Source organism: Engystomops pustulosus, chromosome 5 (genome assembly GCF_040894005.1).
Source record: "Engystomops pustulosus chromosome 5, aEngPut4.maternal, whole genome shotgun sequence".
Taxonomy (NCBI): domain Eukaryota; kingdom Metazoa; phylum Chordata; class Amphibia; order Anura; family Leptodactylidae; genus Engystomops; species Engystomops pustulosus.
This window is the reverse complement of record NC_092415.1, coordinates 110,985,743-111,001,249: the sequence shown is the minus strand read 5'-3', so window position 1 is coordinate 111,001,249 and position 15,507 is coordinate 110,985,743. Positions and strand designations below refer to the sequence as shown.

General features: G+C 43.7%; 1 long non-coding RNA gene across 1 annotated transcript in view; it reads right to left on the bottom strand.

The window, feature by feature from the left end:
* LOC140134153 (uncharacterized) overlaps window positions 1-15,185 on the bottom strand; it is a 64,970-nt gene extending 49,785 nt beyond the window's left edge. The window contains exon 1 of the long non-coding RNA XR_011856091.1: window positions 15,050-15,185. This is a non-coding gene — a long non-coding RNA (uncharacterized lncRNA). The remainder of the gene's footprint in view (window positions 1-15,049) is intronic.
* Between the last annotated feature and the right edge of the window lie 322 nt (window positions 15,186-15,507).

Below are 15,507 nucleotides of genomic sequence, written 5' to 3'. Positions count from 1 at the left end.
TCTATCTCTGTACCCCTGCTTTCCTATCTACCTAAATCTATCTCTGTACCCCTGCTTTCCTATCTACCTAAATCTATCTCTGTACCCCTGCTTTCCTGTTAATCTCCCTGTCCCCCTTTGTTCTCTGTAATAATAGGGATAGTTAGGTGTGTGGATTATTATATTGTGTGTGTGTGTGTTTATATGCATTGTGGTGGGTTGGATTCTGTGGGTTTTGTGGGTATTGTGATTAACATTGTATACTTCTAGTGTGTTAATAAATATTATTAGTATTAACCCTGAGTGTGGTAAATTATAGTGTACAATACAGAGACTAGAAACAGAAGATATAGAATATAGTAAACAGTACAACGAGGAAGGTAATGATATTAATCGTTATATTGCATAACGATTTATAGAACTACCAGCGTCCTATTACACACAGCTTGGATTTGAAAAGCGGAATTGTCACTATTCAGATGCAAAAATGAAAAAACTGGCTGTAAGGAATCTGTGACATAAGTGGGGTGGAAACTATTGTGTTGCTGTGGGTACACAAACCTCCCTCTTTAACCCTTACATCCAAAAGGTCAAACTCCTTACCTCTAAAAGTAGAGGTAAACTGCATATTTATATAATTGAGGTATGCAATGAAACTCATAAATTCCTCATGTGAACTTCCCCAAATGATAAAGATATACACACATAACAAAAACTGGTACGCACATGTCTGATGAAGGGGTTGCGCTGAGAGTAGACACAAGCACAGCAAGAAAAATATTGACTAGGTGTATGCCACTGCAGTGCCCTTCACAGTGCAAACTCTATGAACATACCACCTACCATCAAACATGAACGCATAATGGAACAAAATAAATTTAAGAGCATCAAAAACAAAGTCAATGTATTTCTCTTCCTTTGCTTTTACTATATAAAAAGCTTCCACTCCCAGATACTGAGGGATCCGGGTATAAAGACTCTCTACATCTTTTGAAGTAAGTTTTAAATCTTTGTTTCATTGCAGCCAATTTGTAAGCTCAAAATGTTCTTTTTTTCTTATTAATGTATACTCTCCATCCCATCTTGACAGAAAAAAACCTGAAATATATATATTTTTGCCAATTTATTAAACAAGAAACACATAGGTATTAAGACCAACTGTCACTGTCATTTTCCTTCTGACCCTTGTGAGAAAGTGAGAGGTGTTGTGTGGGAAAACCGCTATCTGTCTTACAGGCAGATGAAATGCTGGTGGTAAAAGCCCTGGGTTTGTCTGCAGTAACCCAAGGGTTAATGCAGACATGATAAGCAGGAATAGTCTGTTTTGTCTGTGTTGGCCTAGCTAACACAGACACATTGGTAATGTCCATACTGGGCCTGCTTATTATGGAGTAGGGGTAGGCTGGTAGTGGGACTCCTACTCCACCCGGGCTTCGGTCCTGGGCTTTTGTATAGCCCACAGGTGCAGGTCACAGGCCTCGTTAGGGCCTGATTTAGTCTGCAGGCCAGAAGCAGTAGGAGAGGCCCTACCTGGAGAGCTGAAAGCGAGATTGCATTCTCACAGCAAAGGTAACTGAGGGTCTCCTGTCTTGCTGCTGGCCAAGAGCGTGTGCCAGGCAGCCTGGTACCCGGATAGCTAGGGTCCGCCAAATGTATTAGACAGCGCCTAGCCGGGCAGGAATTACTTTTATAATGTTTTTGCATGTGCCAAGGCTGAATTTGTGTTCTGTTTTGCAAGTGTGAATAAACACTTAAGTTGGACTTTTAAACCTGCGTGTGTCACTGCTTCCTGCACTGCTACCTGTCAACTACCAGAGCAATTCCCCACACCCTCCACAGGGCATGTCAGAGCACATGAGAATTATGAGGTCTAAGGAACTGCCCAAGCAGCTCAGAGACACAGTTGTGGCAAGGAAAAGATCTGGCTAAGGTTACGAAAAAATTTCTGCAGCACTCAAGGTTCCTAAGACCACAGTGGCCTCCATAATCCTTAAATGGAAGAAGTTTGAGACCACCACAACTCTTCCTCAACCTGGCCATCCAGCCACACTAAGCAATCGTGGGAGACGAGCCTTGGTAAGAGAAATAAGATCACTGTGGCTGAGCTCCAGAGATGCAGTAGGGAGATGGGAGAAAGTTCCACAAAGTCAACTATCATTACAGTCCTCCAACAGTCGGGGATTTAGGGCAGACTATGCCAACGGAAGCCTCTCCTCAGTGCAAGATATATGAAAGCCTGCATACAGTTTGAAAAAAACATATGAATAACTTCCAAACTATGAGAAATAAGATTCTCTGGTCTGATAAGGCGAAGATTGAACTCTTATGTGTAAATTCTATATGATATATGTGTAGAAAACCAGGGACTGTCATCACCTGCCAAATAAAATCCCAACAGTGAAAGATGGAGGTGGTAGCATCATGCATGTTTTTCAGATGCAGGGACAGGATGACTGATAGCAATGGAAGGAAAGATAAATTTGGCCAAGAACAGACATATCTTGAATGAAAACTTTTTCCCGAGTGCTCTGGACCTCAGACTGGGCCAAAACTTCAGCTTCCAACAAGACAATGAGCACACAGCTAAAATAACCAGGCAGTATCTTCAGAACTACTCTGTGACCATTCTTGACTGGTCCAGCCAGATACCAATGTTCACCATCCAACCCGAAGGAACTGGAAAGGATATGCAAGGAAGAATGGCAGAGGATCCCAAAATTCAGGTGTGAAAAACATTGTGCATCATTCCCAAGAAGACTCATGGCTGTGCTAGCTCAAAATGTGCTTCTACTCACTACTATGCAAAGGGGCTGAATACTTATGACCATGTGATATTTAAACTTTTCTTGTTGAATAAATCAGCAAAAATGTCTACATTTTCCGTATAAAGTGTACATTAATGAGAAAGAAATGAACTTTTTTGATTCCAATTGGCAGCAATGAAACAAAGGGTGAAAAATTTAAAGGGGTCTGATTACTTTCTCTACCCACTGTATATTTTAGATACAAGGGGATGGCATTGAACAGAGGTCATAATAGCCAGTCTAAATATTGCAATATAGGTTCTGTAAATAAGCCCATACCTGCCACAATTGTGCGTCCCAATGGGTTGGCAAGCGTTTTGTGGATTTTCTGTAAAAAATACCACACAGGGAAGGTTGGATTTTTGACGAATAATTGTACATAATTGAACACAATTGAACATGTATGACTTCACCTCTATATTTCCACCCTTGATGGTCAGTTCTATCAAAAAATCCCTGTGAATTTTAACAAATTTCAGAGTCCTTTGTTAATTGCCCGCTAAATTATTTGCTGCCTTGGGGTAAACAAAAGCCTTAACATTACTTTGCTGGGCAAAGTTTTCAATAGGGTGACTGGCCGGGTGACTTAAGTGCAAAAAATTGTTGTTTCAGATCCCCCATAGGTATTTTGTATATCATGTAAATTAAACAGCAGATCAATATAACTGCTATCAACATCATGTTAAAACGGCAATGTGCAAAAACCAATGGACCAATCATACTCTGGATTTCAACAAGTCTCTCTGCCCTGCTATACATTGGGTTATCACAGAAAAATCTATGCAAATTCAATTTACAAAATGCTTTGAACATATCCTGTAAATCCTGAAATCATTTTACTGTCTGGCTGACTGAACTTTGACCAAGATGGCTTAAACCCAAAGAGTGATAAGATGGTACATTATAGCATAGTAAACTTGCAGTATAAAGTTGAATTAACTATGTGATATTAATAACAGATGGTTTGATACAGTCTTTAACCTTAGACTCTTAACCTTAGATCAAACCATCTGTTCAGGTGAACACAGAGTGTGAACATGCTGATAGATGTGCATCCAAAGGTAAAAGGGGTTGAGCTCCAGTGTCCCCCGAGAAGTTGTGGGTTATCAAAGGTAGCAAAACTGGCAGGTAGCAAAACTGATGTGTGTTGTAAATGATGGCGACCCAGATAGTGACGCTGCCATAACAGTTTGCTGTGAAACCAGAAAATGCTTAAGATTGAAAATGGCCTTCCTCCATGGCATAGTAAAGTTAGAACTTATGACCATGATAAGTGTGTACTGAGCCCCAATCATGTTCACATTTTGTAGACATTGCCAACAAGGCCTATAAAAAAGCTGACAACATATTTATTAATACTGTTGAAATACACTCATCGGCCACTTTATTAGGTACACCATGCTAGTAACGGGTTGGACCCCCTTTTGCCTTCAGAACTGCCTCAATTCTTCGTGGCATAGATTCAACAAGGTGCTGGAAGCATTCCTCAGAGATTTTGGTCCATATTGACATGATGGCAACACACAGTTGCCGCAGATTTGTCGGCTGCACATCCATGATGCGAATCTCCCGTTCCACCACATCCCAAAGATGCTCTATTGGATTGAGATCTGGTGACTGTGGAGGCCATTTGAGTACAGTGAACTCATTGTCATGTTCAAGAAACCAGTCTGAGATGATTCCAGCTTTATGACATGGCGCATTATCCTGCTGAAAGTAGCCATCAGATGTTGGGTACATTGTGGTCATAAAGGGATGGACATGGTCAGCAACAATACTCAGGGAGGCTGTTGCGCTGCAACGATGCTCAATTGGTACCAAGAGGCCCAAAGAGTGCCAAGAAAATATTCCCCACACCATGACTCCACCACCACCAGCCTGAACCGTTGATACAAGGCAGGATGGATCCATGCTTTCATGTTGTTGACGCCAAATTCTGACCCTACCATCCGAATGTCGCAGCAGAAATCGAGACTCATCAGACCAGGCAACGTTTTTCCAATCTTCTACTGTCCAATTTCGATGAGCTTGTGCAAATTGTAGCCTCAGTTTCCTGATACTTAACTGAAAGGAGTGGCACCTGGTGTGGTCTTCTGCTGCTGTAGCCCATCTGCCTCAAAGTTCGACGTACTGTGCATTCAGAGATGCTCTTCTGCCTACCTTGGTTGTAAAGGGTGGTGATTTGAGTCACTGTTGCCTTTCTATCAGCTCGAACCAGTCTGCCCATTCTCCTCTGACCTCTGGCATCAACAAGGCATTTCCGCCCACAGAACTGCCGCTCACTTGATGTTTTTTCTTTTTCGGACCATTCTCTGTAAACCCTAGAGATGGTTGTGCGTGAAAATCCCAGTAGATCAGCAGTTTCTGAAATACTCAGACCAGCCCTTCTGGCACCAACAACCATGCCACGTTCAAAGGCACTCAAATCACTTTTCTTCCCCATACTGATGCTCGGTTTGAACTGCAGGAGATTGTCTTGACCATGTCTACATGCCTAAATGCACTGAGTTGCCGCCATGTGATTGGCTGATTAGAAATTAAGTGTTAACGAGCAGTTGGACAGGTGTACCTAATAAAGTGGCGGGTGAGTGTATGTTCCTCTGAATTCCTCCCTAACACAGAACCTGTAGGATGGAAGGAATGCCAATGTCTCCAATTATTGAGAATTTTCCAGTTGGAGATGAAATAATCGCACCTAGTGTGAATTTGTGTGTGAAAAAAGTGGAACCTAATCACTTACACATCCTAAATAAAAGGAAGTTGTAAATGGAGATAAGCTAATTTTTCAAATTATCTATTGGATCAGGAGGTTGTGGAAGTCTTATATAACCTCCTAGAGTCATTTCCGGCAAAGCCTAGTACTTTTTCCCCAATCATGAAAGAATTTCTGCCAAGACCATCTCAAGACGGTTGGATGATTTGCAACAGAGAGGACCTACTTCCCGCAGGCAAAATCAGGGCTACAGAAGAGCCTTAAATTCTGCTGCAACTAGGCTATAATTTTCATCCTGGAAAAGCCTCTGAAGATCAGATAGGGTTTTTACAATCCCTAAGTCTCACCACAGAGTTCAAGATATTTCATAGCATCATCGTATATTAGGTTGGAAAAAGACACAGGTCAATTTTGGCTTGTGGTTCTAAGTGGCTTGTGAGCATAAGTGGAGTTGAAAAAAGCGGATTTTTGTGTGTGCTTATAGTGAATCTGCGGTTTGGGTGATTGTGGACAGAGTATACTCTTAGCACACTCAAAAATCAGCTTTTTTCAACTCCACTTATGCTCACAAGCAACTTAGAACCACAAGCCAATATTGAGCAAGCTCAAAACTGAGTTACTCCCACTTAATTTATCAGGTGTGAACACTAATCCCTCCTCCGAATTAGCAGTTTCCTTTTTGCCCAAGAGGGAGGGACCACAGATGTGTACCCTGATGATTAACGGGACTATTGGGTCACTCTAATCTCTGCCACTCTCCCTCACATGATGGTCGCCAGGAACAATCTGGGTGTCACATGCACCATGGGGACACCGAGGTTTACCCAGTGGCTCAGTTTATGCTTGGGACAGACCAGGGAACTATGTCGCATAATGTGGGGGTTGTTTAGCAACTGATGTATGAGGTAATTGTTGGACGTGATTACCCCCTGTTCTGGGATCTATGGGCCAAGGCAGCTCTGCAAATTTCCCCAGAGAACCCAGTCAACCCTGTTGTTGGGAATCCTGAGGAGACGCCAGGGTTTCCTCTGAATGACCTAATTGGGGAGAATGAGGAAGATTAAACTTCAGAGGAGGCAGCTGTCCCTGACTTAAATGTAAACTCTGGGACATGACCTTAAAAGGGGCGCTAGAGAATGTAAATGGGGTGCCTCAAGGCCGGAAGCAGCATGACGTGAGGTGCTGCGCGCTCTTCCTCCCTGCCCAATGCAGAAATCCTGTGTCCCCAGCCCCAATACTGCCAGCCCCAATAGCGTGCATGCTCATAAGAGGTAGCATTACGGGCAGAAAGTTGCCTTTACTGGCCGACCACCAGACCGCTGGATCTCCCTTCTAGAAAAGGGTACAAGCTGATCTGGAATCGGAGTTGGAGGGCTTCTCGTTGGAGGGTGGAGGAGACGTATGGGATCCTCTTGGATTCTGCTGAGTCTATCCACGGACATGTAGCGCAACAAAACCAACTTGTTGCTACCTATACTAACAAATAATATCCAACCTTCCTTGAGGACTGTGTGTTGCTGGCTAAATATAGCTAATATCATCTGAATTGCGCTTTTTCTCCTCTGCTGGTCTATAGGTCACCCTATGTATTTCCTTGTACAGTGTGAATAATGTTATTAATATAACAATGTGAGATTTTCCATGTTTGTGATTATATAGATTAACATCTGAATTGTTTTTCTTTAAATGCACTTAGAATTGTGGGCTGGAGTGATGGATTGATGTTTTTTTTTTTGCTATCCGTTATCTCACTTTGCCTGATTTGATATAATTATATAAATATATATTATATCTTTATCACTATAAACAATAGTTTAATAGATCTTCTGTGGGAGTTTAACTTGGGAAATAGAGGCGCCCCAATTTTTGCCAATTGTAAAGCATGGCTCCAAAAGGGGATAAAACAGATAAGCGTAAATCCCAAGGAACAACTTTACCCAAAGAAAAAATATCTTGTAAGGGTAAAAATAAATTGGATAAAATGTGGCAATCTCCACAGACCAGAACTAAAGTTAATCAAAAATTGACCGGTGAGACTAAAGGTCCTTCTAAGGTTGGAGCAAAGGAAATTGAAGCAGAGATCTCTTGCCATAGCAACTCAATTGTAGAAGAAGTGGGTGTAGAAACTGGTAGAGAGGAGAATATCTGGTTGTATAAAAGCTCTGTTTCAGCAATATTACCAACAATAAAGGACTAAAGCATCTATCATGGACCTAACCAATAAATGTGATACCGAAATATCGGTGGTAAGGGGTGATCTTAAAAAAATAAGGGAAAAACTGAAAGATAATGACATAATCATAAAGACGTCAACATCTTAAAAGAAGGGAATACTTCGCTGCAGAATAAATTAAATGAGATGGAAGATAGATCATGCAGAGCTAATTTACGTATTATTGGAATGCCAGAGGGGGAGGAGGGAAAGAATCCAGTGTAGTTCATAGAGAATAGGATAAAGGAGGCAATCTACAAAGATTACCTGTCACCGTTCTTTTGTATAGAGAGGGCTCACAGAGTGCCAGCTCCGGCGCAAGACATTTGCTAGTTAAATTATTATCATCTAAATAGAGACACAGTGCTGAGAAGAATGAGAGAAAAAGGGGAATTATTCTAGAGTTGTATTTCCCAGAATACTCCAAAGCAACGCAGGCAAAAAGGGAAAACTTTAATGATATTAAAAAGAGATTACAGAAAGCCGACATTAAATATTCTTTATTGTTCCCCTCTAAGCTTAGAGTCATATATCAAGACAAGTCAATTTTTCTTAATACTCCAGAGGAAGTATGGAGTGGTTAGATTCTAAAGGCTGGTAATTTATCAGGTATTGGTCAGACAAGGTAGAATAAAATCCGTTATGGAAGACCAATGTATATAGTAACTACATTGTTCTAATAACCACTAAGTATTTATTGGAATATAGGAACAAATTAAGTATGTGGGCGATCTGCCTGTGGGTGTTGGGGTATGGAGGAGTGAGGTGGGATGTGTAGAAATTTGCAAGATGACTTGTGGGTCAATTTTGTGGGTCAGCAGAATTTTTTGTTTTTTTTTCTTTGAAGAATGAGGTTTTAAAATTTTGACATGGAATGTCAGAGGACTCGGGGATTCCATTAAAAGAATAGCCATATTCGACTGCATACATAGACATCTACCTGCTATAGTGGTCCTCACTGAATCCCATCTCACCCAGGAAACTCTATGGAGAGTAAAATGCAACTGTATTGGTATTAAGTACCATTCATGTCACACTGCACTGTCCAGAGGGGCTGGTTTACTTGTCCATTAAAGAATTGACCATAACATCTTGAAAACTTGATGAATATGGTTGGTATATTTTTATTGAGGGGATATTGGAGGGACTGCGCTGTTTGCTTTCCTTCATGTATGTCCCCCGCCCTATTCTCCAGACATTATTAATCAACTACTTGTCTTTATTGAAAGATTTTCTCCAAATTGGATCTTCGAGGGGCCTACAATCTCATTCATATCTGCCAGGGAGATGAGTGGAAGACCGCCTTTAATACACGTGATGGACACTTCGAGTACCTGGTAATGCCGTTTGGACTTTGTAACGCACCTGCCGTCTTCCAGGAATTTGTTAACGACATTTTTAGAGACTTGCTTTATGCGTTGTGGTCTATTTGGATGATACCCTGGTTTTCTCTCCGGACCTTGAGACCCACCAAGTTCATGTAGGCAAGTCCTCAGTCGTGTAAGGGCCAATCGCCTCTACGCCAAAATAGAGAAGTGTCTATTCCATCAGCGGAGTATCCCGTTTCTTGGCTATATCATCTCTGACAGAGGCCTCCAGATGGATCCTGCAAAGTTGTCTGCGGTTCTTCAGTGGCCCCGTCAAGTAGGACTACGCGCTCTACAGCGGTTTCTAGGCTTCGCTAATTACTCCCGGCAGTTCATCCCACACTTCTCCTTGGTGGTATCCCCTATTGTGGCGCTCACCAAGAACGGTGCTAACCCCCGACTCTGGCCTTCGTCTGCGGAGGAGGCCCTCACGAACTTAAAGTCCAAGTTTGCTTCAGCCCCAGTACTGGTACGTCCCGACACAGAGAAGCCTTTCCATCTGGAAGTAGATACATCCTCAGTAGGGGCCGGTGCAGTGCTCACGCAGAAGGGTTTCAAAGGTCGAACTGTCACCTGTGGATTTTTCTCTAAGAGTTTCTCCACTGAGAGGAATTATTCCTTAGGAGATCGTGAACTGTTGGCGATTAAGCTCACCTTAGAAGAGTGGCATTACATCTTAGAGGGAGCTCGGTTTCCGGTCAGCATTTATACGGACCACAAGAACCTTCTCTACCTCCAAACTGCTCAGCAACTCAATCCATGTCAAGCCCGCTGGTCACTCTTCTTCGCCCAGTTCGATTTCCTCATTCATTTCCGCCCTGCCGAGAAGAACATCAAGTGTGACGCCCTTTCTCGTGCCTCGGATGTCCTTGGGGAGGAACCGGCTCCTCAGCATGTCATCCCTCCTGACCAACTGGTACTGGCTGCGCCTGTGGATCTTCGTCAACTACCCCCTGGCAAGACATACGTACAACCTGCTCTATGTAGGAAGATTCTGTCTTGGGGACATTGCTTACGTGTGGCTGTGCACCCTGGAGTGCAGCCTTCTATCGCCCTTATTTCCCGGTTTTACTGGTGGCCAGATCTGGCCAAGGACGTTCAGGATTTTGTGGGCTCCTGTGCTTCCTGTGCCCGGAATAAGCCGCCACGTCTCAAGCCTGCTGGTCTTCTTATGCCGTTGCCGATACCCAGCTGTCCTTGGACTCATATCGCCATGGACTTCATTACAGACCTACCGCCTTCTTCTGGCAATACCATCATCTGGGTGGTGACTGACCAATTTTCGAAGATGTCCCATTTTTTCTCTTCCAGATTTACCATCTGCTCCACGTCTTGCCAGCCAGTTCTTCCATCACATCTTCAGACTCTATGGACTTCCCCAGCACATCGTCTCTGACCGTGGGGTTCAGTTTGTCTCGAAATTCTGGCGTTCTCTCTGCAACCAACTTCAGGTGAAATTGGAAAGAGTTAATCAGACCTTGGGCTGCTATCTACGCCATTTTGTTTCTGCCCGTCAGGACGATTGGTCCACTCTTTTACCGTGGGCATAGTTCTCTTATAACTCCTTGGACTCTATATCCGCGGGTTCCGCCCCATTTTTTGCAGGACTTTAAGACCATTTGGGAACAGACTTGTCTTTCCTTACTACAGGCTTCGGCTCGAATCAAGTCCCAGGCCGTTAAAAAACGCAGGCCTTCTCCTGTCTTCAATCCTGGTGAGAAAGTCTGGTTGTCCTCCAAGTATGTCCGACTTAAGATTCCTGGCTACAAGCTTCCTGGGTCCCTTCGAAGTGCTGAATCGCATCAATCCAGTCTGCGTCTGCATCTCCCTCCCACCATGCGCATCCCGAACTCTTTCCATGTCTCCTTGCTTAAGCCTGTTATCTTGAACCGCTTCTCCCGACAACTCTCCCCTCCTGCTCCTGTGGCCGACTCTTCTGACAACTATGAGATTAAGGAAATCCTGGATATGAAGACATTGAGGGGTAAGTGGTTCTTCTTGGTTGACTGGAAGGGGTTCGGGCCTGAGGAGAGATCTTGGGAGCCCAAGGACAATATCTTGGACCAGGACCTCTTGCAGAGATTCCTTCAGCCCAGGAAGAGGGGGAGGCTGAAGGGGGGGGGGGGGTACTGTCACGGGTGGTCCTGCGATCCATATTGCGGACCGCGGGGTCACCAGTGCCTCTCGCCCTTCGCCTGCGCACCGCAAGCGCAACTTGCGGGTCCCGGCTCCTGTCCTGCCTCTTCTGTTCCGGCTGCCGTGGCTCCTTCCTCCTCGGCCGTGCGTGCACGTCCCCGGCTCCTAGGGCGCACGCTCACCAACTTCTGCAGATTTAAAGGGCCAGCGCGCCACTAATTGGCGCTGGCCATTTCAGGTAATCTATTTATTTCTGCCTCTTCCTGTGATCCCTGCCGGATCTTTGTGCCCTAGAGAAAGCTTTGTTTATGCCGTGTGCTGTTTTTGTGAATACCCGTTGTGACCCTGGTTCTGCTTTTGACTTCGCTCCTTGGCCGCCTGCCTGGACCTATTGCTACGTCTCTGACTCCCATCCTGTGCTGCCCGTCCTGACCTCCTGCCTGTCCCCGACTACGAGATTGCCTGTCGTTTCTGTACCTCGACCTTGGCTGCCATTGCGGACAAGTCACGCCTGTGGTACGACCTGGTGGTACCACACCTGCTTTGCGGCGGGCTCTGGTGAAAACCGTGTACCACTTAGACTCCGGTCCCAGGTTGTGGCTTGTGTCATCGTCCGCAGTGGTCCAGAGGATCCACAACCTCGAAGCTTGACAAGAATCATTTAAGAGACGTAAGGGGAATATACACGGTAGTGCTGTTCTGAACTGAGGCATAATTTCATCAGAAGGATCTTTCATTATTAATGCTGGATTTCAACAAATGGATATCTAACACTACAGGAGAAGAATAAGAAGAACTTTGGAGCTCCGGCTAGAGGAAAATTTATTTTCTCAAAAAATTCTTTATCATTGAGACTTTGTGGACCGGTCTTGCTTCGTGAGTAGCTCTGTATTGTGCACCGCAATAACAACTGTTCATCCTTTCGAAAGTATTAAATGATTCCCTGCAGGAGGGTGGATTGACAATTTCTATGAGAAACGCTATCATAGCCTTGATATTAAAGACCAAATAAAAAAGAATTGGAGGTGGAATCTTACCGCCCAATTTCTCGTCAATTATGGCAAAATCAGGACTTGAGAGAATTAGATTACTTTGATGGTAGAAATTTTTGGTAAAACAAAGGTATACATTTAATTTCACAAATTTTCACAGAAGGAAGATTCATCTCCTTTGATACACTAAAGGAACTTTATAATATTAGTAATACAAATTATTTTCACCATTTACAATTATTTCACAGAATAATGGGTTTAGGCGAGAAGAAGAGTTTAAAAGTAGTCAATTATTATATAATGGACTTTCTTGGGAAAATTCGGGGGGGGGGGGGATTACTATCCAAAATATATAAATTTATCATTAAGCACTTAAGTGATTCATGGCAGCATGGTAGGTGGTTAGATTAATTCAGTTTAAAATTACATATAGATTATATTATACCCCGGGAATCTTAAACCGCTTCAAAAGGACTCAAACAGTAAAATGCCTGAAATGCCAAGAACATGACACTGACTTCCTCCATATGGTGTGGAATTGTAGATGGGTATTGAAATTCTGGGAAGAAGTACAAACAGAGGTGTGCCGTATCTCAGGCTTGATGATCCCTAGGACCTAGCACGTTTTAGTATTAGGGAATACTTGTGATATTATTGGTTCTCTATATTCGATTAAATGGTTAGGGAATAGCTCTGCAAGTGGCTCGATGTACGCTTGCCTATGCCTGGAAGTTCCTGGAAAAGCCATCAATTGAAGAATGTAGGGAAAGATGGAATTTGGTATAAGAGATGATTATGTAACCAAAAGGTGCTCGGCCCGAATGTGTCTTAAATTATTGAACAGCCAAGTATAGAAGCATTTTGGGTTTTTTTTCTCTCTCTGCTGACTGAGGGGGTAAGGGGGTGTTACAAGCAAAAGTACTCAATTATTCCTAGCTGAAGACTGAGTGTTAATTACGGTATGTCCATCAATTAAGTATTGAAATCTTCTTAGTCACTTATCTGTTGTAGCAGTTTATGGAATACTGTATTCATGTATCATCTTTTGATAATATAAGTTGAATTTATATGCATATTGGATAACAAATAATATAACTGTTTTTGTAATTGAATAAAGAAATGAAAAAAAATATCGGGTGACTACGATAATAGATGAGATAATGGTGCAGCTACTAGTCCCAGTACTATATAGGCGTATGGTTATGGATATGGCCCATTCACACATGTTGGGAGGTCACATAGGGGTGGACAAAACACTTGAGAGGGTACTACAGCGATTCTATTGGCCAGGATGTTACCCGGGAAATTAGTGATTGCTGTCAATCCTGCCCTATCTGCCAGGTCACATCCCCAGTAGCACATTTCCACAGCTCTCTGGTCCCTTTGCCAATTATTGAGGTCCAATTTGAAAGGATAGCAATAGACCTGGTAGGACCCTTAGTGAAGTCAGCTCGGGGGGAACAGTACATCCTGGTCATTGTGGATTATGCAACACGTTCCCCCGAGGCTGTCCCCCTAAGGAACCCCTCCTCCTGAAATATTGCCAGGGAATTATTCTATGTTTTTTCCCACACAGGGATTCCCAAGGAGATCTTAACGGACCAGGGAACCCCGTTCACCTTTGTAAGGTGTTAGAAGTCACGCACACCAGTCTACCACCCCCAGACAGATGGTCTCATGGAGCGATTTGACAAAACCCTGTAGTCCATGCTGAAAAAGGTGGTAGAGAAGGATGGGTGAGACGGGGACTGTCTTTTACCTCATCTTTTGTTTTCAATCAGAGAAGTGCCCCAATCCTCCACCGGATTTTCACCCTTTGAATTACTTTATGGCAGGCACCCCCAGAGGTCTCTTAGATGTAGAAAAAGAAACTTGGGAAAGTGAGGTTATGCCCTATAAGAGTGTGGTTGAGCATGTAGCTCAGATGCAGGGGAGGATGTCCAAGGTGATGCCAACTGTAAAAGAGCATCTTCTTCAGGCCCAAGAGTCACAAGCCAAGGTCTATAATAGATCTACACGTGTGAGACAGTTGAATTCTGGAGATCCCGTACTAGTGTTAGTCCCTACTGTGGAGAGCAAGTTCCTAGCGAAATGGCAGGGGCCCTATGAAATAGTAGAAAAGGTTCCATCAGCCATGGAAGCACTTTTAGATCTACCATGTCAATCTAATCAAACCCTGGAAAGAGAGAGACTTCCCCCAAGGTTTCTTGCCTAGAGACTCAATCAGAGTCATCCATCGAAGTTGTAAAAAATTTCAGAGACCTTATCCCCCTCCCAAAAACAACATTATAGGGAAATGCTGCAGAGGAACAAGGATCTCTTCACGGAAAGCCTTGGTTGTAACAATATGATAGAACATGAAATCCTCACAGAGCCTCATGTCAAGGTAAACTTAAAGACATACAGGATCCCTGAGGCTAATCTCCAAAGAGGTCCAGAGGATGTTAGAAATGGGAGTGATTGAGAGGTTCAAAAGCGGGTGGTCCAGCCCCATAGGTTAGTGCCAAAACCAAATGGTGAATGGAGATTCTGTAAGGACTACTGCAGACTCAATGAGGTATCTACAGTGGATGCCTACCCCATGCCCAGGGTGGATGAGCTAATTGAGCAATTAAGGCCAGCAAGGTAAATTAGCACCCTAGACCTCACTAAGGGATATCAGCAGTACGTTCGAATGCTATTTGGGTTGCAGGGGGCCCCCGCCACTTTCCAGAGAGCCATGGACCAGTTTCTACGTCCACATAGGAAGTACACAGCAGCTCAATACATAAATACAATGTTATCAGCGATTTTAGTTACTTTTAGACATAATGGAATCTTATAAGGTTAGCTTTTGTTTATACTACCTGATCTCCTAGGACGACATGTAGACTGTACCCTCCCTGGCCGGGCATGCGTGTTCAGCTGCCTGTGATCTGCAGCCAGTTCCACACTCCCTGCTCCTGTGTGCGCGCATCTGTGCACCACAGGAGGTAAAGCTTGTTTGTAGCAGCCGACTTAGTATACAGTGCACGTGCCTTCAGTCAGTGCAGCAGTGCAGCGGTCCCGCCCCCGCCTCCTCCACAAGCACAAGCCCACAGCACCAGCAGCCAATCGCTGCTGTGTTGTGTATTCTGTGCACGAGCACACTCTGCTTGGTGGGAGCAAAGCATCATGGGACTTGTAGTCTCAATGCAGAGTGCGGCGGCCATCTTGTTTCCTCGGTTCCTGACTGCAGGAATAAAGAGGTAATTCTTTGCAAAAATAGCTAAAAACACAAAATTTAAGTGGAAGTTGTTGTAATAGATGGTGTTTCTTGTAGGAT